Below are 26,991 nucleotides of genomic sequence, written 5' to 3' on the forward strand. Positions count from 1 at the left end.
ATCCTTCACTCTGTTTCCATCACTATTGGAATATGAATCCCAATATTACCAGTTAGATTGTGCCTGGGCCAGTCTGACCCTTGCTGCTGGGCCAAAGGCGGCAACTGTGGTGTATCACCCCAGACATACCTTTAGCTTGCTGGTGGTTGCAGCTGGGCAGCTGAAAAAGTCCAGGCTTGATAGGAACTCCATTTACCTCAGGAGGAAAGCTTCAGGCGAATGGTGAGAAGGAAAAGGAGATGGATTCTGCTGGAGGGTTTAATATCCAGAGCTTTATTCCATGGTCACAGAGGTCTGAATGTCAGTAATAGCTCCAACAGAATTGCGACTGCATGGCCTGATTCACATTTTAAGCTCCCGGGACAGGGGGAGGGGAGGGGACAGGTGAGCCACCAACCAGGTGGGAGGGGTGGGGTCTCAGGGGAGGATGACACCTAGACAGGCCAATGACCTCTGGGCCTGAGGGGCATCCTTTGAACTTGACCAACCACACGACGCCTTGCTAGAATGTTAAAACTGATTGACAGCCCAGCAAGGGGCGAGGGGGGAAGGGAAAGAAGGGTATTGGCACACCTGGGAAAGGGACCTGGAAGTTTAAAACAGGCTATTACAGCACACTGCAACGCATCACCATGTGAGATTTCTTTCTTCTAGGTTCCTCTGAAGTGATCGCACACAAGGAAAGGAAGGATGCTTATTGGCTCTCATTTGACTTCATTCGGGCTGACCACTAAATCAGCAGCTTCTGAGTTTTATCTTTTATAGTGAGAAAACTGCTATAGAGTGTCAAAGCACTGGGTGATGCTGCTGGGTTGTTCTGAGTTTTGGATTTTTGGTCAGGTTTTTTTTCCATTAAAAATGTGTAAGGACATAGTTCCTGAGCTTAGGTGCACTCAGAAGCAGCTCTCTGATTTGCTTCTGAACCAATTACAGTGCCCTGAGAAGTACACAGCAGGACTAATCAAACTGTGTGTACAGTTTGCAATCAGGTGTACAAAAACAAATAAGAAAATGCAGATGAGGTAGCTATTTCAGTAAATCTTTCTAGTAAATTTTTTATAATTTTTAAATACTCTTGTTCAAAAATCAGTCAGCCCATCTGTAGGAGCTGAGTGAGACATGACTCTGTCCCATATATTTTAGTTTTATTGGGAAGCAGAATACACCATGGGGCATCAGGAGCACATGGGCAAAACTGTATGCCTGAAGCTAACTGAGACTGAAATCAACACTCATAGTTGAGACTGAAATTTCACAAGTGAGGAAGAATATTCACGTATCTTCCTGAAGTAAATTTTCACTGGAAAAAGAAAATTCTTCCCAATACCTTTAGAGAATGTTTTATTCCCACATCTCATAAAGGATGAAGATTCTCCTTAGCCATTCTTTTTTTTTTTTTTGTGGACGTATTTATTAAAACATTTTTGTTGTCTCTTATTAAAACATCTTTGTCTGCAATAGTCAGATAACATTCTAGTTTGGGCTTTGGCACTTCTAATTTTCTTCCAGCATAATTTCACAATATCCTTGTAGTCCATCAGGATTGCATGCCCCTTTTTCATTGCTGCCTACCTGAAGAATTAGTAGTGGAGAGTAATCTGAAGGCTGTATCAGGATAGGAAGAGTTTTCCTGACATCATGGAGGCAGCAGACTTCCCCAAAGATGTGGATCCAGTGTGCCTTGGTGATTAAGTAGAATAAACAAAGATGAAATAGCAGTAGGCATTAAGTAAGCTTTCAAATTCAGAAGTTACTAAGTCAAGATAGCTGTAGAAAATCTAAAAAATGTCCCATCAGTAAAGTGCAAACATTAACATTTGAATGAAGAGGTTTATCTTGTGAGGGAAATTATTTCATAAATTAGCATTTAATCTCTTCTTTTCCCTATCATTGGGATAAAAATAAGACAGATGGATGATATGAAAAGAACTAACACACCATTGGTATAAATATTAAAGGCTTCAAGAAGACTGTAGCACACTTGATCAAAACCTTTCATGACTCTTAAACTGGTGGCCTCAACATTGGTACAAAGGGGTCCTGAAGGAAAGGCAGTTTCTCAGTGGCAGTTCCAGTATCATGTTTAAGGACATTATTTCAGGCCCTGCATCCAGCCCTGATTTCTTTGTTTGCAAATGAATTAAGGTGGAGAGTTGGTGTGTCTGGCCAATGGAAAATTTTGGAGTTGCAAAAAAGCGTATCTGGAGACTGAGATGCACTGTTCTTGGGAGGCTCTACAGTTGCTAAGGAGTGACTTGTGGTGGGTGATGTGAACTGGCCTGTGCCGTGCTTGGAACTTATTGTCTTCTCATCTGTGATAGATTCTCTCATGAAGGGAACTACTTGAATTGCTCCAGCTAGGAGTCTGTGTGCAAACAAGTACATATGCAGTGTGGACACTGAGAGGCTGAGGACTGTCCAGTGAAACAGAAGGGGAGGAAATTTGGCTAGGCAGATAGGAATTGTGTATTGGGGCTAGAAACTTGAAAAAGGCTTTCACAGGTTGGCTGCTCCACAGCATGGCCAGGAACACTGGAAGTGGAGTGTTTTCCATGGCATAAAGTCATGGATTCTTCAGATTTAGGATAATTTCATTCCTGAGGTGTTGGAGATGCTTGGCTTCTGAGTTACCTGTTCCCAGTAGTGTCAATGTGGTGTCCTAAAAGCAGTATGTGCAAGACAAAATACAGAAGACTGCTGCTTAAATTTTACAGAAAATTCATGAAACCTGACACACTTTATGGGTGACTAAAATGTCACCTATAAATTCTCTTTTTCCATTAAAAAGGTAGTTTCAGCAGAAAAGTCTTATCCACTTACAATATGAAAAAAAATACTACTATTCATGTTAGTTAAGGTTAGATGATACAGAAATTAAGCTTCTCTCAAAATGAAAGAATATTTAGAGATAGAAATTATGTCAGTGATTCTGTCCATGGGAATGAAAATGAACATTTGATCATAACTCATAATTTGGGTTTGGGTTTTTTCTATAATGGTATAAAATAATCACACTGACTCAGTCATCATTCTTTGGAAGTTACGGATGAGATTTTAAAGCCATATATATAATGATTTATATGAATTACAGAGAATGACAAGAACCTCCTTTAAATCTGTCGAACCTAATTTTCTGCTCTGTGGAGCACAGTGATTGAGACAGTGAAGCTGAATGATGTTTTACACTGTGCATACTGCCAGCTGCCAAAAGCCTATGGCATTAGCTGAGTCCACAGTGAGCCCATGGACAAGTAGTCAAGAACATGCAATGCATAATTCTCTCTTGGCTGCGCTTCCAAGGGAACTTGGGGCATCATTTTGCAGTGCCTACAATGGCAAAGCAATGGCATTATTGATAAACAGTTTGGCAGAGCTGCGCCCAGCTATTTCAAATATTAGTGAATGCTGCTAAGGGGTTTAGGAGTAATACTTTCTTTGGACCTATGTAACATCAGAATCATAACTAGAATCAGTATTGTATTTGATTGTAGTCCAACTACATCCAAAAGGGAGTATATAGCACAATATCTTTTTAGATAAATGGTTAGCTGGTATTCTGATTCTTTTAGGTTATTCTGTTGGGAAGAAAAAGTGGTAAGATAATTGCTTATAATAGTCAGTGCATCTTCATTTGTTTGCAGAACAAATCTTCATAAAATTATATCTTCCTAAATAAAAGAAGAATAGGAATAATAAAGGGAGTCTCTTTATTCTAAAAATTCTCCTTAGTGCCAAGAATATGCTTGAAATGCATTCTCTGAGCTTTCTTCTATGCTAGTATTGCTAGAGTTCCTCTGATTCTCTTTTGTTTCTCACTGCCTTTTTTGGCCACATCTGTGATGCTTTTTGTCTTTGGTTTTGCTTTTTGTTTTTTTGCACATATAATAGTACCAACAACTTCAAAATTGCTTTTAACCACCAGGAGAATCCATCTTGTTGCATTACAGAACAGCACCAGAGCATCATCTGCATGAATTAGAATGGTAATTTCTTCTGTTTCTATGGAATCTTAACTTCATGTTATGCTTACAGTGAATTCTTACTATGCCTCCAAAGCTACAGATTTTGGACTCAATAGCTTTGATATCTAACTACTCTTGCTATTTGCTTTTAATGTATGGCAGGTCCCTCAAAACTGAGGACAAAATTCCAAAGAAATTGATTGTGTCAGATTGCTAACACTGAATTCATGTGTCCAGGATAATTTGTAACATTCATCTTCTAATCATGGGGATTTTTCCTCTCCAGAACTTCCCATTTAAACATGAGATTGAAGGCTTTTTATCCTTGGGAGTCTGTAATTTTCACATTAAATGACTTTCAGGCTTGGAGCATTGATGGAAGGGATGGAAGGGATATGCCATTTTTGTGCAGGGGCTGTAGGAGGGACCTGGGCTGTGTAATAGGTCTTGTGGCTTATCTGGGTTTGCAGGACATGAAGCCTGTGAGGTTGTCTTCTAATCAAGAAGTCAGTTTCCTAGTTGGTCATTTAATTCCTTTTTTCCAGAGCAAGGGTAACCTAAGGTTTTCTTTGAAGGTGCTTTAGTACCTTTCATACGCTATTGTGAAATAATCAATGTCATACTCTAGTTTGCCATGGATTGTCATCATCCATAGTCACTGGCAATCTGCTTTGCTAACAAAGAATTTAGCTGTAATCTTCATTTAATCTGAGGAGAAAATTAACATTTGATTTTTCATTTCCATAGGTTTTTAAAAAGTTTCCCTCATATGCTGCACTAGAATAAATTTCAGATGAAATCTGAAAGTACTACTGGACATAAGTGTGGTTTGTTTATGATATTTTTACTATTAACAAAGCAATTTAAGTCTCTCACTATTTAGGAATGGAAACATTTGGGTGCATAATATGGTCTTTCCCTTTAACTACCAGTATCACAAAATATCCATTGCAAACAAATATAAAGGATAATAGGGCAGAGTACTTCAGGTACTTGGATCCACAGCTGTAGATGCAGTTTTGGAAAATACAGAAATATGTATAACAAAAAAAGTGCTCCATATGTGTGACACCTCTGTTGAAAAGTAGCCATGCATGTCATTTCTCATACTCACTGCATTTGTTACTCAAAGTAGAACAGACAGATAATGTATTTCATTTTGTTTTACTGCAATCAGAAAGCAATATCATCTTTCTCTTCACACAACTAGCAGGGGAAGAATTAAGTTGTATGTAGCTGATTCGATTCTTAGTGACAGAGCTACAAAAGAAATACATGAATAAAACATTGTTATAAATGCAGTAGCATCAAAGCTACCTTTGTATCATGTAGAGTGGTTTGTATTGTTATATTGTATAAAAATAATTTTTAAAAATCTTCTTTGAAAGCTGAATTTTGGTAAAAAGACTGTGTTCTATTGTATTTTTAAACTGTTTACCTCTCCAAGACCAAAATTTTGGATTATGCTTTGAGAAAAATGGTATTTCTTTAAAAACATAACAAAAAAAGAAAATACACAATTATTTATTTGTGAGTTATCTTTTTGAGAACAGTGGATTCTTTAGCTGCCTGGAGTGAAAAGACTTGCTCCAAAAATGTGTAGAGCATATATATATATTTATTTTTCTTTTTTATATCTTCAGCAGTTGTTGGAGGTGAGCCCTCTCAGTGTGGTTTAAAAGAAAACTTAATATAGTTTATGCAGAAGTTCAGATCTCATCATCTCATTTTAATTCTGCCCCAGTCTCTGCTGTGTAGCTCTGCACTTGCTGCCTGATTTCTCTGTGCTTTCATTTTTCAATTGTGTGCCTTTGTCTAAATTGTGGATTGTAATATAGGATGCATCAGCATGTAATATAATGCAGATCAGCACTCCTGTGCCTTAGGTGCTTCATGGGGTAGGTAGTATATTTTTCAGGAGTGATTTTGCTAGGTGATTGTGCCGAGACTATTTAAAAAAGTGCTAGAAACTGGACTAAATATAATATAGCATCCACTGAAATGTGATAAAACACTTCAGCCTGTAAAACTGAGATAAACTCTGAGTTTCTTTTCTATTTCTATTGATCTTTTCCCAAATTAAATTTGTACCCATGTAAATTTATATATACTGTATATTATATATATACGTTATATATAAATGTATTGTTTCCTTACAGATAACTTTTTCAGTCTTTTATGTTATTCCTGGTTTTTAAATTATTCTATGGATTCATTGCCACAGTTGGGCAATTGGAGTTTTGGCATAAGAGATGGAAAATATTCTGAAGGAGATCTACAACCTAGTTTAGTCAAAGCAGTATGTTATGCAGCATGTCTTCACTTTCCTAATGCCAGAGTCGGAAAGTGCACAACCGGCCACTGTACTGCTATAACTCTCTGAGTCAGATGAAAAATGTAATTATCCATTGTTCCCTGATAGAATCATAGAACGCTTTAGGTTGGAAAAGACCTCTAAGATCGAGTCCAACCATTAATCAGCACTATCAATGGAATAAAGTCCAATCTAAACTTCCCATGGTGCAACTTGAGGCCATTTTCTCCTGTACTATCAATTGCTACTTGACAGAAGATAATGACCCTCACCTGACTACAGCCTCCTTTCAGGTAGTTGTAGAGAGCATAAAGCCTCCCCTGAGCCTCCTCTTCTCCAAGCTAAGCAATCTCAGTTGCCCCAGCTGCTCCTTATAGGCTGTGTGCTCCACACCCTTCACCAGCTCCATTGCCCTTCTCTGGACACTCTCCAGTGCCTCAATGTCTTTCTTGGAGTGAGGCACCCAAAACTGAACAGTTTTCGAGGTGCAACCTCACCAGTGCCGAGGTTCTGCCCTGGTTCTACTGGCCCCACTATTGCTGACACAGGCCAGGATGCCATCGGCCTTCTTGGCCGCCTGGGCACAGCTGGGTCACGTTCAGCTGCTGTTGACCAGCACCCCAGGCCCCTTTCCACCCAGCAGCTTTCCAGCCACCCTGCCCCAAGGCTGTAGTGCTTCATGTGGTCATTGGGAGCAAAGCACAGGACCTGGCCTTTGGCCAAGCTGAACCTCATCCAGCTAACCTCAGCCCATTGATCCAACCAGTCCAGATCACTCTGTAGAGGCTTTCTGCCCCCCTAAGATCCACGCTCCTGCCCTGGTGGTGTTTGTGAACTGACTGAGGATAGGATGCACTCAAATCCCCTTGTCCAGATAATCAGTATTAAACAGGCCAGGAGTGGCCCCAGTACAGAGCTTTGGGAAACACGACTTGTGACTGGATGCCAGCTGGATGTAGCTCTGTTCACCAGCACTCTCTGGGCCCAGCCATCAGCTGTTTGTTTACCCTGTGAATAGTGCTGCCACCCAAGTAATGAGCAGCCAGGATAATGTTGTTGGAGACAGTGGCAAAAATGTTATTAAAGTCCAAGTAGACAGCATCCACAACCTTTCCTTCACACTCTGATCAGGTCACCCTGTAAAGGGAGGAGATCAGGTTGGCCAAGCAGGATCTGCCTTTCACAAACCCAGGATGGCAGTGCCTGCTCCCCGGGCTGTGGGATGGCACTCAGGATGTTCTGCTCCATGACCTTCTCTGGCAGAGAGGTCAGACTGACAGGCCTGTAGTTCTCTGGACCCTCCTTCTGGCCTTTCTTGTAGATAGGTGTCCCATTGGCCAACCTTGAGACAACTGGGACCTCCCCAGTCAGCCAGGACTGCTGGTAAATGATGGAATGTGGCTTGGTGAGCATTTCCACCAGCTTCCTCAGCATTCTTGGGTTGATCCTATCCAGCCCGATGGGCTTGTGTGTCTAAGTGGTGTAGCAGGTCCCTGACCATTTTGCCTTGGATTTTGGAGGCTTCATTGTGCTCCTCTCTCTGTCTTACAGTACAGGGGCCTGTGTATCCAGACAAAAGGCCTTATAATTCAAGACTGAGACAAAGAAGGTATTAAATACGTCAGCCTTTCCCTCAAACACTACTGAAAGCAAAATATAAGACAGACACTCCCACCCCCCACTGTGTTAAGTGGCTTCATTACAAGAGTTAAACGTACTCATTTCTTACTAACGCTAATTTATTCAGGGTAGGCCTAACATGGAAACTGATTTTTTTTTAGGGGAGCCTGAGTCTCATTTGCATTTATATACATTCACACTTCTCTCTGGCAGTAAAGACATTTAGTACATAGGTGCGCTGACCCTAAACATGTGTAAGAAAAACCCTGTGTAAATGCAGACAGGGTCCTATAGGTCTGATCTGGTGAAACATTTGTATCTCTGGTATAACCTGTGCCTCCTTTAGGCTAGCATGAGCTTGCTGCTCTTTGGTTTTGTAGATCATCTGTGGTTAAGCTGAACTAAATATCCATGTTTTCATAGTACTAGGTAGGTGTTTTCCTTTTTTCCTTGGCATTCACCTCTGTGTCCTATTTTCATTTTTGGTGGGATTTTTTGGGGTTTTGTGACTTGCTACCACATAGCCCTCCTTATTTATAAAATGCCTCTGTCCATTGCAAAAGAAAAAACCCATACTAGGCTTTGAATTAAATGTGGGCTTGGAAGGAGAGTTATCTGAAATATTACAAAGTTTATTTCTCTAACTAATATTATGCTAACCTCATTTTAATGAAAAGAATTATTTCCAAACTGAGCATTTATGTCCTCATAAATGGTAATGACAAGTTGTGAACAGCATATCAAAGTCTGTAGTGGTGATATTGTCAGGATCAATGAAGCCTTAACCAAAGCCATATCATATTAGATTGTCCTAAAATGTCATTAAAGAGCAATGTAATTTTCTCTCTTTCTCAATTTTGTCACTTCTGTGACAGACATGGGATTGAATAAATGCTTCTTTAACAATTTGTTAATCTAGCTTCATTTACTGTTTCCAAAATTCAGCGCTTCAAGATCTTAATCACCTGTGTGTGTTTAATGGCGATGTCCAGATGCTGGAGGAAATATGTTGTTCCAAGGCTGAGTGAAGAGACTTGTAGTGCACATAACCCAGAAACCTGGTTGTGGCCATCTGCAGAGGCCAAGGGCACTCATCCTGCCTGTCCCTGAAAGCAGAAGGGTGGGTGGGTGCTTCCCTGGGAGCAAAAGCTGCAGCTCCGGCTGCAACGGTACCTAAAGGGGGCCTACAAAAAAGCTGAGGAGGGACGTTTTACAAGGGCATGTAGTGATAGGACAAGAGGGAACAGGTTCAGACTGAAAGAGGGTGGATATAGATATTAGGAAGAAATTCTTTACTGTGAGAATGATGAGGTATTGGAACAGACTGTCCAGAGAACCTGGGGATGACCCATCCCTGCAGTGTGCAACGCCAGGTTGAATGGGGTTTTGAGCAGCCTGGTCTTAGTGTAAGGATAGGGGGATTGGAACTGGATGACTAAGTTTAAAGGTTCCTTCCAATCCAAATCATTCTATGATTCTATTAATATGGACATCATTGGCTTTCTGCAGTTAAATGGATAAATTCTGCATTTATTACCTAGAAAAAATACGTAACTGAAATATAATTGTCATTGGAATAATGCTTATTTTCATTAGGAATATGGAAAATTCAATCACAGAAAACCTGACAGATATTTTTCAATCTATTGCCATAAATGCAGAATTTGTGAGTTATTCATTAAGAGTAAGTTTAAAATTATCAAAGTGGGCTATTTTTATAGGTGGGTTTGGATTGGTATGATGATTGCACCTGAATTGTCAGTAAGAATGTCTGTGAATAAGATGATGACATTTGATTTGCCTAGACTTAAAGCAGTACCTTTTTCCTGACACCTGGCTTCATTATGAGAGAAGTTATAACTGTCACAGCTGTCGCAGATTTAGTTCTTGTTTTATTATTCATGCGTTCTTAACTGAGCTTTTTTTCTCGTGGACTGGTGGCTGCGAGGTGATGATAAATATGCAAGTGAATGTGGTCCTCTGAGGACAATGACTTGAATGCTCCTGTATTTTAACTCTGCTCTTATAGGAAATTACCACTAATGGGTTGACAGTTTGTCCTTTCTGTACGTGGGGGGAAGTTTTGAAGCACAACTTTCGATTACAGCATTGACCTCAACACTTCTGCATCTTCTTTGTAGCTGTTTTCAGATGCTTGGAGAAGGAGTCTAATTTGAAAAAGCAAATCTTCAAACCTTGAAGTCCGTGTATTTCATCTGTACTCTGGCAGGTAGAATCAGCAGGGAGAAGAAGAGTAGTTGAAAATAAGTGTAGCTGGCATTGTCTTGAAAGTTTTATTGCAAGATAATTTTCCATCATCTATCTGGCTATTAACACGTACTGCTAAACATTTAACTCTATGGTTCATTTGAAAAACTATATTCAAGGTTTCTTTTGCTGACCCCAGTAGGTTCTTGCTCTACATATGGCTGAAAGCTCAGAAAGAATGTGTAGATTGTATTGATTTAAAATGAATTGTGAAAAAAATGTGTCAGCTTAAGAATTTAAAATACTGTGTCCCTGCTCATGCTTTCAGTCCCTGCTGCCTTTTTTCTTCTCCTTGTTCCTCATTTCCTGCCTTTTGAGAGAGAGGGTGGAATATAATTAACAAGACTGAACAAGTTCTTGTAATTAAAAGCCTCAAGTGTGAAACATACTTGATCAGTTCACTTCTTTGTGAAGTTCAGTTCTAAAGCTGAAGTATCTGAGGTTACACCTGCAAATTAGCATTATGGCCAGCATTCGAAAAGGCGTTTATAGTCAACAGTTTATGTATTTTCATAAGTGTTCAATAACTTGTCTCCAGCATGGGGAAATTAACCAAGTATCTGTCCTTCTAGTCCATCCTAGTCCATCTTTCTTTGCCAGCCTATTTCGTTTCATGGGAGTGCATTCACTTAAAAGTTAAGTTTTAAAACTTAGTTGCTATAGATAGTAATCAGGAATCAAAGGTAAACTCGCAATCATTGTCTGAACTTGTTCCTGAAAACAGAAAAATTAAATGCTCTATGAAGCTTGGTGGCTTTAACATCACTTCCACCTCAGCATAACATCATGGGAGAAAGAGACACAATATGCATTTTTGCATTTGGTTCAGCTGCTGGCTCCTTTTTTTGGTCACACTGTAGGGATTTGGTGATGGCTAGTCTACTCCATCTTAATCACCAAAATGCTTGTAAAACTGAGACAAGTGTGATAGTTTATGTCATGTATTTGTTGTAGAAATCACAATTAATAAATTGCTGATATGTATTTTGGTTTTGAGGATTAGTGGAAATTAGATCTTCTCTGTATTTCTGTTGCTCTGGCATTAAGGATTCTGGCTATTGGTGTACCCAGTGAAGCTGGATAAAAGAGGTAGCATTTAGCTCAAATGTTCTTGCCTCAACCTTGCAGTAATACTAAGTCAAAACAGCAAAGCCTTTGATGATTGCTTTGATGCTTTTGAAAGGAAATACTTTGACCTTATTTAGAAATACTTCATTTTGCATCTGTGCAAAATCCATTAGCTGCCATAGAGCATCCAAAGTTCATTAAATCCATATTTTCCTCATTAAAAAACTCACAAAAAACTTTATAGAATTTGAGACATCACTGTGTAGTGTTCATGTAGTTGGCAAACTTCTAGAGAAGCTGGTTTCATTACTTCCCTCTTTCATCATCATGTGCTTCTGAACTTGTATGGTAAGTAAGAAAACAAGAAGCAAGGGAAAATGTAAATAGCCATAATATTCAAATATGTATGCCTGTTTCACTGAGAAAACGTATTAGCAATTGTTGTCATCACAAAGTGAATCAGTTTAGGAATTTTGTGCTTCATCTCATTCCAAAAGCTTTTGTCTCTTTCTGACTCCTCCCAGTATTAGTTCCTGAGCAAATGTTTAGGTAGGCCTGATACTTTAGAAAAAATTAGAAAGATTTTCACAACAGCCCCCATTGTACTTTGTAGGGGAAAGTACTAGCTTTTATTTATAAACATGTTTTATAAACATGAATAAAATAGTTATTAAAATGATAATAGTTTCTAATGTATTTACATGCCGTATAACCACTTAGAGGTAACGTTATTTCCTGTCCTTAAGTGAGAAGGGGTATCTGCACATAGCTCCAGAAACAGAAGCCTAGGCCTCCTTTTGCCTCAGGTATCCTTCTAGCTTACAATTATTTAATTCTCTCCTTCACTTATTTCAGGGAGTTTCTACAGGTTCTGTTATGAGAAATCTGCTGCAACCAGTGGTGAGAGCTGCCCACTCATACATGGAAGATCAGTTTGTGGAAGGAAGGAAGGATACTGGTGTTTTTAAGGTTGTTTGGTTTGTTTTTTTTTTTTTCCTGTGGGCAAGTTAAAAACCCCAATCTATAAAAAATAAACCTGAATAATGCACTAACTTGGAAAAAATGGAAAGTTGGGAGCCTTGGGTTTGGAGACTTTTTTTCTCAGTGGAAAGACATTGGGATTTTTGCAGGAGTAGCTTTACCAGGTATTTTGACACTAGTCATCGAAAATTTTATATTTAATTTTAAAAAGTTAAAAAGGCTTGCAGATCTTCATGTAAAAATTGACAAAAAAGTAATTTTTGTCTTTGTGTTTCTATAGATAAGTTTTTCATGGGCTATATTTTTATTTCATTTATATAGATCATATTCATTTCTGTGCATTGTCTTGTTTATCCAAAGTTATTCAAACAGGTTATATAAAGTACATGTCATTATAAGTAGAAATAATCAGAACTGAGTGTGCAAGAGGAATCATCAGCTAAAATATGGACAAACTCCATTAGAGTGTTTTTTGTGGGGAAATGGATGGCAGAACTTTCTCCTAATATAGGCTTGTGTGTCATATGTAACCCATAATACGATTTAAATATCTTGCAGATCTAAATATGATATAAATTATATTATTCTATTTAAAACCAAAGTATTTATTTTAGAGATCTTGCACCTACCACTCCCTTTTTTCTTGATCCCATAAAAATAGATTTAAAGTCCTGGAGAGTCCAATGCTGTTTCATGCTCTTAAAACAACAAAAGACCTGCTATTGGTGTACAGATGGCATGAAAAACTGCTAACAACTTTCAAGATTCCTTCAAGGACAATTACTTCTAAGCCTTTGTGAAAGTAAGAAAAAGCAACTTTCTCAACCCCATTTTTTCTGTCTAATAATTAGAAGATTTAGAGCTGCCAGCCAGGTGGTTTTAGCTGTGACAGCTGGAAGTATTGCTTCTTTCCTAATTTTACTCTCTGCTAATCAAGTGTTTCTGAACCTCTTTGTAGATTGTGATTTTTTTCTTCTACAGAGTAAACACTGCCTTATTTCCTCTTCTTTTTGTCCTTGTTCCCCTCCAGACAAACAAACAAAGCCTTAGCCATGCAGGAGGAAAAAAAAGTTTTGTAGAATCTGTTTTTCTTTTTTATGAAGTTTTGCTTTATGTTTCAAGTGAGCAGTGTAAGCCTCGCCACATTATACTCCAAGCAAGTGGATAGGCCTTAAAAGAGCAGTAAGAACCCACTAACTTTGCTTCTTAAATTAAAAATAGAAATTCCCAATAACATTACTTGCTAAAGAAAATTATACTCTTAATGCAGAATTCTCTCTTTGGAGAAGAATCAGGGAAACCAAATGCTTTGAGGCAGATAGTCATCATACTTGACAAGCCAATAGGAAGCACCAATAAACTATGCTGTGATGGTAGAATGGAAGTGTCCATTCAAGCTGTATGGTTAAAGTTAGTTTCTGTGAGCTGAATCTGCTTGTTCACAAAGACAGTAAAATGTTACAGAATCCAGAATGTCCTGAGTTGGAAGAGACTCATCAGGATCATCAAGTCCAGCTCCTGGCCCTGCACAGGACACCCCAAGAGTCACACCATGTGCTGAGAGTGTTGTCCAAATGTTTCTCAAACTCTGCCAGGCTGGGAGATCTTCCCTGGGAAACCTGTTCCAGTGCCCAGCCACCCTGTGGGTGAAAAACCTTTTCCTGATATCCAACCTAAACCTCCCCTGACTCAGCTAATGGGGAACAAGACAGCATGACAAAACCCCAAGTGACAAAGCTTCCCAAGCGAGTTACAGTCCTAGTCTGCATGAGAACATGACAAATCTTCATGCATTTAGTCTTGAATCACATCTGAATTAAATCACAGATCAATGCTGCTCTTGTTTGTGAGTGCTGTGGAGAAGATGGCTAGGTGTTCCTTTCTTATAGGAGAGATAAATCTACCAGTTTTTCAAACTGTTTATTAAGATCCCCTTCCAAACCATGCCTGATTTATCCTGGCACACCTGTAAACCTCGTCTCCATTGCATATGCCCAGCATGAGAATGACCACCTGCTTTGCTCTGCATGGTTGTTGCCTTCCCAGATTAATCATTCTGAGCAGCTGAGGTGCAGCACTCGTGCACAAACCAGCCCTGTCGTGTACCATGGGCACCAAAGGCTTGCCTGCAGTGCAGCATGACCTAAGAGGTTTGATAGCTGTTTTCCCTGATGCTGAGTGACAGCCACTGAAGTCAAGGGGATAAATGAGTTTGAAGAGCCCTCAGTAAGAAGAGTCCATCTAGGGGCAGGTTTTATCTTGCCGCTGAAACAGATATTGAGGCTCTTTTGTCTATGCCAGAGGATTGCCATTTATTAGCTGCACTGGTACACCTCACTGGAGCCATGCTCTTGACCTTGAGGCTCACAGTACTCAGCTCCAGCAATTCCCTGCCAGCCAGGACCATTGCCTACTGCTCCCACTAGCTGCCTTCCCTGCCAGTTGTTCTTTCTTTCTCTGTCTGCTGCTTTGCTCCATCAGCCAGTCTGCCGTTATCTCCCCATCTGTTCATTTCCACTCTTGCTGTTCTCTCCTCCCCAGACACATTTCTCTGCAAGCCCTATAGAGTTTCAGTTCTTTTAGAAAGGATACACTTATATTGATCAATCCACCTGGAGCCTTCCTTTTCCTTTTTTTCTTTTTTTTTTAAGAAGAAAGGCTCCACTGCTTCTCATTATTCTTTTAGTACAAACTCATTTTCCATCAAGGATCTAAGCTGCTGCATTCTTTTAGGGTAATTTATCCAATCTAAAAACAGGTTAGCTGTTTATGTTATCTAGATGTGTTATCCCCAATTTACCATTTAGTTATGCTTAACAGGAATCTTGCCAAGAGTGGCAAGAATTATCTAATCCATGTATGAATTGAGTCTGATCAGCTGAAGCTTTTGATTAATTGCAGGCAGCTTCCTTTACTGACCAAGGTCAGTACAGCCCCAGTGAACTCTCCACTGAAGTTTCCAAAGGAGAATCTCTAGAGGAGAATTTCTTCATGTCTCCTGTGCAGAAGATTGATCATACATCTCAGTGGGATGACTGATTTTTGTTATTTAAGAGTGGGACAACAGATAATGTAAATTTATTTTGTGATAAATTGTAGTTAGGTCCTGTTTTGTGGAATCTTCAACAGTTGAACTTTTGCTTAATTTCTGTCCTGAATTTGTGCAAATTGGCGTTCTTTTATTTCTGCAGTGTGTTATGCACATTTGTAAGAGAGCTGCAGCTTTCAGACAATTTCTCTGTTTATTTGAGTGCCTTTTGAATGATGTTCATGGCCTCCAAAATACTTGTAATCCCTCACAGCTTAGTGCGATCTCTGAATTTAATAAAACATACTCCTTGTTCCATCATCTAGCTCACTGATAAAAATAATAAGTAATACCACACTGTACATTGTCTCCTGTGAACTTCACCTGAGTAATCCTTGCATTTGTCAGTGATTAGATGCTGTTACCAATAGCTGTAAGCCTGTTTTAGTGTTGTTTGACTTAGACTGCATCTCCTATTTTGCCTGTGAGGATATAATTTAGTAACTGGCTTATTTATGCACATAATTTTTTAAACTCTAAGATCCTTTCATTTTCAAGCATGTTGTTTGAGTATTTTGGAATAAAACTTGCACTCTTGGCTTTGTGGTTTGTTTTTTTTTTGGACTATAGGATTCATCACCGTACTTCTTTCCTTTTACTCCCAAGCTGATATTTCAGCGAATGTGCACTCGTGCTGGTTTGCAGCTGTAGGAACAAGGGTCTCATGTGGCACAATGGAGTGCTTCCACCTGTTTGTGCCTTTGATTTGCTTTTAAAATGTAAATTTTTTCTATGTTTAGAAGAGCTGTTCAGTGCATCTTAGCAATTAAAGCTGACACGATTGTATGCAAGTGCCAGAAGAATTCTTTTAATACACAGTAAATAATGTCAGTGTCAGATATAATAGGTGGGTATGGTGTGCTTGTCTGTGGCATCCATCTCATTTTGAGTCAAAGTGAAAATGAGAAGTAGTGAAGATATGATTGATGAATCTATTTTTCCGTTCTGTTGAGTAATAGTTTTATTTAAAATTACTTAGCTGATTTTTTTTGTTCACATTTTCACCTGAAACTAAATTTTTTTCTTGTAAGTTTTTCTGTTAGTGCTAACTGGAAACATACAGTTCCTGTAGCTGTTTGTAAGTATTTCAGCCAGTGGGGAAACCCTGGAAAGGAATTTTTCTTAGAGCACTTGATACTCTCAGTCAATGTGCAATTCATACTGTCTCCGTTGAAGTGCTGTAGTGCTTCCCTTCACGTGTAGTCAGTTTCAATTGCTAAATATAGATATGGAACCGGTATTGCTCTTGCTCAGTTAGGGTGGTTTATTTGGCACAGTAGCTTAAAGTGAATATTTCTTCACTCCATCAGGCACAGAGACTTCAGTGTTCCGTGGCCATCTGTGGAAAACAAGGGATGAAGCCCCTTTCCCAGGTGCAGCAGTGGGAGATACAGCATGGTTCTTGGTCAGGAGCTGGTATGTCTGTCACAATGGTGACAAGATTAAATTTGATCCAAATTTAATGCAAGCATGAAATTCTGCTCTCAGGAAACATGAGATTTGTAAATGAATTATGGGGAATTTTAATAGTTATGCAGCTGGAATAGCAATGTCTGTGTTTGGACCACAAAATGAATGGATATCTGGCAACATGATGCAGTTACAAAAGAGGCAAGTGTTACTCTGTGAAATGTGGGGAAATAATTGGTCTACACAACTAAATAAATGTCACTCATGTCTCAGATGTACTGCTGTGCTTAACTGTGGATGCTGCACTTTTCAGCAGTGGTTGAGGAACGTATTTTGGAGGGCAGGAACTTTTGTTAGAGAGCTGTGTCTACAGGGAAATGTTTTATTTTAAATTTAATTTTTAAACATAAGCTAATTGAGAAGTGCAGTCAATATCTGTTGTTGTATAAGGTATTGCAAAAAGAGGGCAGGCTATGCTTGCAATCTTCCTCACTGAAATATTTAAATATCACATTAGGAAAAAACACTTCCAGAGATGGCCTATATATGTATCCTTCACCCAAGCAAAACAGTAAGCCAGGGCTTTTGATATGCTCTCTATGATTTTGTTTGTCACCCCTTTATAGAAAATTTCTCCTTTACTTTTGTGGGGACTCTCTATTTTTAAGGATTTCCCAAGAAGAAAATATTTTTCACCCTGTACTGAAAATTTCTTTATTATTTTACAGCATATATGGAACCAGTTTTCCTGTTTTAAAACAGCCTCCTCTATGGAGACTGATGAGCTGCAGGTTTAGAGGAAAGCCATGAAAACATCCTTAAAACAAAGTCCACTACTTCTCCTCAGCAGAATGAGCAAAATATTAGGTCAGCTAATAAAGTTGCATTTCAGAGAGCTTCCATGGACACTGGGAATGTGGATAGGAAGGACTTTCAATGGTACTAGGGTTATCTTTAATTATCTCTGAATGAGACACAACGCTTTGTTTTATATTATCTGTTCTAGGATTAATGGCAGCTAAGCTAAAATGGATTCAATTCATCTTCCTGCTACTCAGTATTCACCATTTCTTTTCCTAGTTGCTTCAAAATAGGAGAAGGAATGAGACTTTCACAGAGTCTGAAGGAAGACACAAAACCAGCCAACTTAAATCCCAGATAATATTCCTGCAAAAATCTAGTGCCTCATAAATTACTCAATTCAACCTTCTGCATCGTTCACTATGCAAATGGTCATATTGAACTGTTCTGTATTGCACTGTGGTATTGAGCATTATCTGAGCTGAGAAGAAAACTGCCTCACAAAGCAGCACATACTATCTCAGCTAAAGAATGAGGATTTTTTTCTCCAGTACTGCTTCATAAAGCAAAATAGAGTGGGCAGCAATAAATTGAGCCAAAGAGGTAAAGGTGAAAATAATCACAATCTGTACTGCATCCAAACATCTTTGATTGCTTAGTGTCTGTCTTATTCAGGGCAGTATGTTCCTTTCTGCTACAAGGCATAGAAGAAATCAAACAGAAATACCAGCTCTATCCAGATGATTAAGTTTGGGGAGGGAACAGAAGGCATTCAGTCTTCTGTTATTCTTCTCAGGAATAGCAGGATTCCCTCTGTGTAGCACAGTACTATGGGACCCTCCCTTTGTTTTTAATAGTTTTGTTCTGAGATGGGGCAGAAGGGGGAACAGAAGAGTCAAAGTGACCAGGTGGATGTGGAGACATCAAGTACTTCATTTGCTTGTATTTTGACCAGGAGCACGCACAGTTATTTTCCTCCCTGTCAGTGATAAACTCCCAAGTTTCCTGGGCATGGTACTTTCGGATAGATCAGAGATACCTAGATGACAAAACAGAAAAACTTTTTCTTCCAGGAATTACCATTTTAATGAGGCAATTGATACTAATACGATAAAATGACTAAATGACTAATATGACTAAAATTGATACTAATATTTTTCTGGAAGTATGCTCCTTAAGTCCTTGAAAAATTATCTGCATAGGTATAAGGGTTTGGGTGCAAACTGATATCAGCCATCCCAAACCTTTTTCTGTTTCGCCATGTAGAGATTCCCCAAACATAAATTGGGGGGTTTTTAGAAGATACATGTAATTTCTTGCATATTAGTGTGGTATTTCTCAAAATACTTCAATGGAGTAGCCTCAGTAAAGTTGAAATAAGAAAGTTAAAGCCTAAGTTGTTGTTGCCAATTTACAACAGCTTGGTTGCAAAGTAATCTGGATGAATAGGGATAAAAAACCATTTGGTGATATTATAGAGGTATTGTAGAGATGTCTGGCTCTCTTGCAGGTTGTCACCTGCATGTTGTAAGATCATTATCATTAAAGAATCCTGTTCTTGCTCTCTTGCTCTGTTTCAGATCACTTGCTTGAATGAGTCACCTGTACATTTAAGAGCTCTTGAAGAACACTTCCCACCCAGGATTTCCTGAAGAAATTTATTAATTTGAGAGATCCTGGTGAAACAAATGGATGGAACTGGGCAGATTAGAATATGGGGCATGGGTGCATACAGTGGGAAGGCAGTAGAGTGTCAGAAAAAAAACCCACAAAACTAGATGCTGATAAGAACAGGACTGCAGATGGCCTGTTCAATGTCCTTCTCTAGACTTGGACTCATTATTCAAGTCAATAACCCTTCCTTTCTGGCAAGGAATTGTGAAGCCCAGAAAGTCAAGCACTTGCAAATTAGGTATGCTGAGCATGTAGTTGAATCATGTGGGATTAATTTAGGACCTTTGTACATACACATTATGATGCATCTGGTTAATTATATGCTTAGAGAGGCTCTTCTCCCTAATTTCCACAGAACCTTTGCTGGCTCAGAGCTGGATTTACTTTGGGATTGTATATAGAGGTGGCAAATGATAGTAAGGTAGAGCACTCCAACAGGACTGCTTTTGTAACATGGCTTATTTTGTTTCTGCTTTGCCTGTGGCCCAGAATTCCTCTATGGCACTGGAAAAATTATGTAGACATAAAGATTCTCGAGGATAACTACTCACTCAGGGTTGCTTATTTTCTGGGCTTTTTAATAAGAACTGCAGCTTTATTAACTTAAGTTGGGAACATTTATATCTGTAGCTGGGGCCAGTTTAATAGGAACTGTGGTCTGATGGTGAAAAGTGCAACAAAACATGAAGTAACCTGAAAGATTAGGCATAGGCTTCTCAAGTTTTGTTGCCCAAACAGAGCTGACACTTTTGATCACTCTTGTCATAGTCTTTGTGCTTCTGTTCTCAATGTGTCATGGACATGAAAGAAAATGTGCTCAGTCAGTTGAAAACAATGAGGTAGACAAAAACTTTCATTTGGGTATATATATGTTCTTAATTTCCATGTATATTTATTTGGAATATGGTTGTATCTTTTATTGTGTTATAGAATATTGGTCTTTGCTGGTGACAACAGAATAAAGAATTTTTAAGGATGGCTTAAGGAAAACAGGAGTCTTGTTTGTGGGTTGTTGAGGAGTTAAGGGTGAGGAGTGCTGCTTCTTTCTTTTCCTCTTCTTCCCCAGGAATGCCAGACAGAGGGAAAAGAATATAATAGAATTTCCTAGGATAGAGATCCCTGGAAAGACTGAGTCAGGATGCCGTGGGCAGCAGAGGCCAAAGCACTGTTGTTCTTAGAGTGCAAAGCCAGGGATGAGATGCATAATTGCCCAAAAGACAATGGAAAGTCACAGAATAAGAACCTGTCTGATGGAAATTACTGGTGCTTTTTGGGAGCACTAACCTCTTGATATAGATTGTTCTCTGGTTTTGTTTGTTAGTGCTTTGCTCCCCTCTCCCACAGCTTGCAGAATGCTTGCAGAGGAAAGAAGCTACATGGAAACGTGTATATTCAGTGAAAAGGCACTTTATTTTTTGTTTAACTGCCTTGAAAAGTTATTTTGGATGAAGAGCAACAGTTGAAACAAAGCAAACAAACAGTGTGCAAACCTTGGGTTTTCCTCTCATGAGAAATAGCTATCTGTCTCTCTCTCTCTCTCTCTCTCTCCCCCCAATTTTTGAATGTTCACTATTCCACCTCCTGCATATTGTGTTCATGTGCCTTTGCAAGGATGAGCTGGTGCCAGGATTCCCAGGGTGGGATGCTTTTTATTGTTGACCAAAAGTGAGCATCAGCAAAGAAGTCATAGTCTAGTGCACTTAGAATAATATATTTGATTTAACTACGTGGGGCTTATTTAAAATATTTATTAATTACATTTCAAATACTTCTTCTGACTTGCTAACTTGTTTTTAATTAAATCCTTGTTAAGTTGATTGGCTTAATTGAAATAAATGCAACACCCTGATGAGAACTGGGTTATTTTGAATCTAGTTAACCTTCAAATGAAAGTGGGTTTTTTTCTGCAGTATAATTACAATTGAGATTAGCTTATTATGCACATAATGAGTGACCTTTCATCTTGTCCAAGGTAAATAAATACGCTGAGGCATTTGCTGCAATAGTAGAAAGCATGCAAGTTCTAATATAAGATGCAAACTTACTGTTTGTTTTGTCTTTTGGTGCTCTCCTTTGTTCAGAGAGACTTGCTATTTTTATCACTCAAGTTCTGAAAGACATGAGTCAGGAGAGCGGCCCTCATGTCAGGTGCTATGCAGAACCTTGGAAAGAATAAATGGATTCAGCTACTAAATCAGGCTTCATTTTTGACTGTAGCTTGTGTTTTCTAGGCTTCCTCTGGATGTCCTTGTGCTGCTACATCTTGAATAAAAATGAAGCTTCAAAACTGTATTTTCTCTCTCTTTCTCCTTCTATCAGACTTGTCAGTTCTCTTTAAAAAAACATGATGAAAAGCCCCAGTGGTTGTTGTGCAGGCCTCAAGTGCAGGATCATTCCCATCAAGGCTTCACTTTGTTCACTTTGTTTTTCAAGGCCTCTTTCATTGGGAATACTTCTGTTAATTGTATTGTTATATATCCTCATACTTCATTTAAGTGCAGATAAGGGATACAGAACTGCTGTGTTTTAATGAGTATGATAATGACTTGAGATATAGCATACACATAGAGGAAATAGAGATGAAAAATATAATTATACTTTAATTGACAATATCTGTGTAATATGATGCATATAGGTAGCATCACAATCTAGCAAACAGCATCAGAATGTAAAGAATCCTGAATTTACATCATGACTAAGTCACATGTGTTCCTGGATATGTCACACAGTGGATCTATGCATTGTTTTCATCAGCTATAAAATATGGAATAGCCATTCTTAGTTACTTCTGCAAATTAAATATATTTAAAACTTACATCTAAATATCTTGGTGCTATTTTTTCTATTATTATGGTTCCAGGATGTAAAGTACTGAAGGTAAAACCCAAAGTGGTCTCCTTTACTGAGTTTTGTTAATGCAGAGTCATCAAGACCCATTTTTCACCAACATCTGAGGAAAGGACAGTGAGATTTTATGGTCATAAAAAGAGTACCAGTGTAAATTCCATAATAACCTTCATCAGTATGCATGGCGACCTTCTTAAAAATGCAGAATAAAATTCTGCATTTGAGGAAATAATGCATGTATTGCAGAAAAAATTCTGCAATACATGCATTATTGCCTCAAAACTAATAAGATAGGTTTAAAATTAACAGTCAAATTGAGGTGACTTTAGATGCAAAATTTATGTTTTACAATGGTGGCTGTGCTAAACCAAACCTCTCCTTAGTTACATTTGAGGTTGTACAAACTACTGTGAGAATTGTGTCTTCCTGCGCTGCTTGTGCATATTTAAGGTTCAGAATACATTGATTTGTGGTAGTAATGGAATGCTGATTTAGGCCATGTGCAGGGGAAGTCAAAAATACTTCGTTCATTTGATCCAGGTGCAGACTGTAGATGAGGTAAGGGAGATGAAACTCCCATAGAAAATGTCTTTGCATGGGCTTTTCCTCAAATTCCAAAGCAAGAATTGTAGGAGGTAATATTTTCCTTTTATATTTTAACAGCATAGTAATGGTCCCACACACACTAGAAATCATTGCTATTGTCACCTGTCACTGCTAATCAGGCTTTCAGTATGAGCTGGTATTAAGTTGTTAAGATATCATTCAAAGTCAGATAAAAAAGATTTTAGGTGCTGATTAGCTTATGGAATGACTAAGTCCATAAGTGTTGGTTTGTCTACAAGAAGGATTTAATAATATGAACGTCAAAACTGATGATTTCACAATGCAAGAAATCATGCTCTTTTTTTTTTTTCTTTTGCTTCAGTTGTCTGTGGACAAAATTTTGAATAATCTGACACTGCCCTCCTCTCCCAGAATGATTGGTGTTTTCATCTTTCAGCCATTGCCTTACTGAGGTTTTTTGTTTTGTTTTTTTTTTTCAAATAAATTGTAAACAAGCACTTAAAAAGGCAAAATAAAGACCTTACTATTGTCTGATATGGATCAGGATGTTGTAAAACTAGCAATCCAAGTCACCTGTTACTCATGTCCATAAGATATCAGAAACTGGAAATAAAAATATGACAAATCCTTGGTAGTGGCAGAGAGGGCAGAGTCATCTGAAGTGCCAGATCAGGACAAAGTGCTGCCCTACACTAAGGCAAACAACTGTCATGTAAAAACTTCAAAATCTGACTCTGAACTTGCTTACCATGGAGTTTTCCTTGGATTTATTTACTTTACATTGACTCTGGGTTGTACTACACTAAAGGAATTTTATGTAAATATGCCACAGTTTGGGTAGCAGGAACCCAAGCACAAGTAACAAAATCTGGCTCTGTTGGCTCGCACATGAGCATACTTTGGGGAAGTTCCTTGTCATAGGTGTTACTGTTTAAAATACAGTACTTTTGGAACATTTTTTAACAACATTCGTCTTTTTTCTGTTAGCCTTTGCTACAGACCTTGCTGTTTGAATGGCTAGAAGGAGACAGCTGATAAATGATGCCTAGAAACTGCTACTGGTTTCCCAACCTGAGCTAAATATTAAGGCAGCTGGCAAAAGTAAGCTTTCCACATAGATTAGCTACTTAAACGGACCTTAAAAGTGTTAAAAGATCCTGTTATTTTTTTCATCATTAAGTCTTCTTTTCCCTCTGAGTTTTTTTGGGGTTTTTTGAGGATATTTTGTTCCATATTTTTTATTTAGAGGTTTTTCAGCTCTTTTGAAAGACAGAAAATCAGTTTACAGTTTTTCAGGGCTTCTGAGTACCGCTGCATAGTGCTGTCACCAGCAGTGGCTGAAAATTATTGTCACTTAGCTGCTCTTGGGAAGGCTGCCCTGTAACATGTTTGGTGACCATTGCAGCTGCCCCAGCATTTCCAGGAGGCTCCTGTGCCACCCACTGCCAGCATTTTAGAGGAGGTCAGTACCAAGTTGTATGGTCCAGGAGTAAGGTTTCTTCTAGGTAAGGGATGAGATGTGTTTCATAGCTGAAAAAAAAAAGCTCCCACTGCAACTGGCTGGGAAGTAATTTGTTTTGAGGATCTCTACAGCCTCTAGGTTTCTGTTACTGTCAGTCTAATGCAGCAAATTTGTACTCAGTGTTCTCTCAAAAGTCAATTATTGATTTAATGAATTAATTTTTATAATAATTTTTAAATAATGTGTTAAGTGGTGGTAATTTATGTTGTTAAGAAAAAAATAGGCTCTTCAAATCTAAAAGGTAAGTTAGAAATGAGAAGGATGGAGCTCCCAAAATTTTGCATATTTTTATTCCACTCAATTCTTAAGTGACTGTATATGTCTACTGTTGTAGCAACAGATAAATATTATTATTTTAATTCCTCTGATGTAGGCAATCAATTAAAATGTTATACCTGTCAGTTTGTCCTTGGTCTCTCTAAAGGGCTCTTATTTAAGTTTTCTTTCTCCTTATTAACTTAGTTCTACTTGGTTGAAGCTTTGAAGAGATGAAATTTCCTTTCTATGGCAAAGAATAAGATCAAAGATACGGTAGCTTGAGGCGTTGATATTTTCTTAATTGGAGAAATTTTTTTGTTCTCCTTCATGTAGAAATTAAAGTATGGCTTTTTTCCAGCCCTCTTGTTCTTTCTCACCAAGATGATCAATTACGAGTCTTATTTGCGAGGTTTTGGACCCTGTGGTTTTGGAATGTGGTCTCATATTTTTCTTCTGTAAAATTTTTTGTCAGGAGCCTCTGGGGAGGGGGCAGAGACTCTTTTCTTTCCATCACAACATTGGAGGTTGTGCTATTGTGATTTTCCTTCAGAGAAGGAAGTTTATTCTGCTCAGTGTATTCAGCTGGGAGATGTTGCTAGTATTTTGCTCTTCCACTTATTCTTTAATTAAAAAGAGTTAACATAATTTATATAGATTTTATGTTATAGGCTAAAAATTAACCTATTCCTGTTCTGTCAGAATCTTCTCTTTAAGTTTCAATATCTTCCAATATTTTTTCATATCTGAGATCCAGTATATTCCAGCTTATAGTCATAAGACAGTATGTTTTTATTTGCTCTGAACTCCCATCAAATTCAGAATGTTATGATTTTGATACACTTCTATTATTTTGATTAAAAGAGTCAATGCATGGTCAGATTTGTCAATGGTTGTTTCTTAGATGAATGCACTGAAACAGAGTTGTGATTTCCCAAACGCTGCCGTGATCAGGCAGCAACCTTTCAAACAAAAGGTGCATTCTGCCCCAGAGTTTCTATGTGGTGTTGGGATGATGAGTTAACATTTCTGTGTCTGAAGTGTGCTTCTCTGACAGGGAGCCAGAGTTTTCATTATTCTCTTGTTCACTGAGAATGTATGGTTTCAACAGTTGGTAGTACAGTTTTTCTCCATTTTACCTGTTAAGCAAGTGAAAGTTTTAATTTGCAATGTGTAAGTAATACCTGTTATGGTCTTGTCAAACATAGACCTCTAGAAATGCTACCAGATTTTGTGTCTCAATGCTTTTTAATGCATTTAATGCAGCCTAAGAAAGAGATTATTTATTCTGTCTCTCAGGCAATTTCCAATTGTATCGGTGCCCAAGTTGCTCTGGGAGGGAGACACTTCCACTTTACTCATCTGTAGCTTGTTTTATCCATTATAGAGGTCACTTAGTGACCTCTTCTGCAAACTGTTAGGACAGTGGCAATAATTAATTCTGTATAAAAGTTGATGATGCATTTTGCAGGTATTGACTTGGCTCCCTTTTATCAAGAACCCAAATGATCGCTTTATCTTTGTTTTGTGGAGCAGGAAATGTCACTGTTTGAACTTCATTGTTCTGAATGGGCATTGAACAAGCTATGCCCATTCAGTTTTATGCTCCTTAGGGGAGAGGTGCTTAATTGTTCACTACCTTATGTGTTGCTGTAATACTCCATACAGAAATGAGAGGAGCTATAGCAGGTCTGTGTGTCCTTTGTTAAAAAAAAACCCTTGTGTTTCTGAGGAGCATGGACTACCTCATTCCAGTAGGATTTACCAGTGATATCAAGGGCTTAAGACAGTAAAGGTCACTACATTTTATTTAGACTCAGTTGAGCATTCTTTTAGGTCAGCTTTCAAGTATAGATTATTTTAGTTCCTACAGACATTTATTAAACATATAAATATAAGGATGCCTTAAGATCAAGGCTGGTTCATAAAGCCACAGATTAAAAATTGTGTTGTTGGAATTATTTAAGTTTATGCAGGAAAGAAAGAAGCTTTTCCCCTGTCTTTCATTCTGCTTTGTTTACTTTGTTTTCCTGCGACAAATTTTAGATCATTGTTTCTGTAAACATAAAGGACATGTCTATAAGTCCCTCTAATGTGAAATTAGCTATGTTTTCCTTCTCTTTGAAAAAGATACAGTCACTCTTAGGTGATGCTGCCTTTGATGGCTTCTGTGAGCCAAGACCTGTTTGCAGAGGTAAAAGAAAAGTGCAAGTGCAAGATACTCTGTGGAAAGTTGCCATGATAATCCACTTGTCAGTGAGCACTCAGGCAGAAGTGTTCTCTATGAGTGTCTTTGAAAGACAGACCTGAAACACTGATGTTTGGTCACGTAAACCTAGCTAGGGTATGAGTATAATAAGGATCAATTCAGTATTGGCAGGAAAGTGGATTAGATTGGTTTTGGCTTGGCTTGGTGAGAAAGGAAAAGAGCTGTTAGTGAAGCAGGCAGCAAATACATGGATTTAAGTAATTTTCCTCCAGAATGATGAGTGATAACTGCAAAAGCCTCTATTGTCATTAATCTACAGTAAAATGAGAAGGAATAAGGACTGAAAGATCTTCTGCTGATTTTGTTCTTAAAAAATGTACCAGCTCAAACATATCTTCGTGAAAT

At 38.4% G+C, this 26,991-nt stretch overlaps 1 protein-coding gene across 6 annotated transcripts in view; it reads left to right on the top strand.

Moving 5' to 3' along the window:
* Nucleotides 1-26,991, top strand: part of DLGAP1 (DLG associated protein 1) — a 404,901-nt gene that overhangs the window by 41,708 nt on the left and 336,202 nt on the right. For 2 of the 6 annotated variants that reach the window (XM_064705914.1, XM_064705918.1), the window contains exon 2: nucleotides 16,612-16,717. The exons of the other annotated variants lie outside the window; for them this stretch is intronic. The gene's annotated coding sequence lies outside the window, so the exon portion shown is untranslated. The remainder of the gene's footprint in view (nucleotides 1-16,611; nucleotides 16,718-26,991) is intronic. 6 annotated transcript variants of the gene reach the window in all.

The sequence above is a fragment of the Zonotrichia leucophrys genome, chromosome 2, assembly GCF_028769735.1.
Source record: "Zonotrichia leucophrys gambelii isolate GWCS_2022_RI chromosome 2, RI_Zleu_2.0, whole genome shotgun sequence".
Lineage (NCBI taxonomy): Eukaryota > Metazoa > Chordata > Aves > Passeriformes > Passerellidae > Zonotrichia > Zonotrichia leucophrys.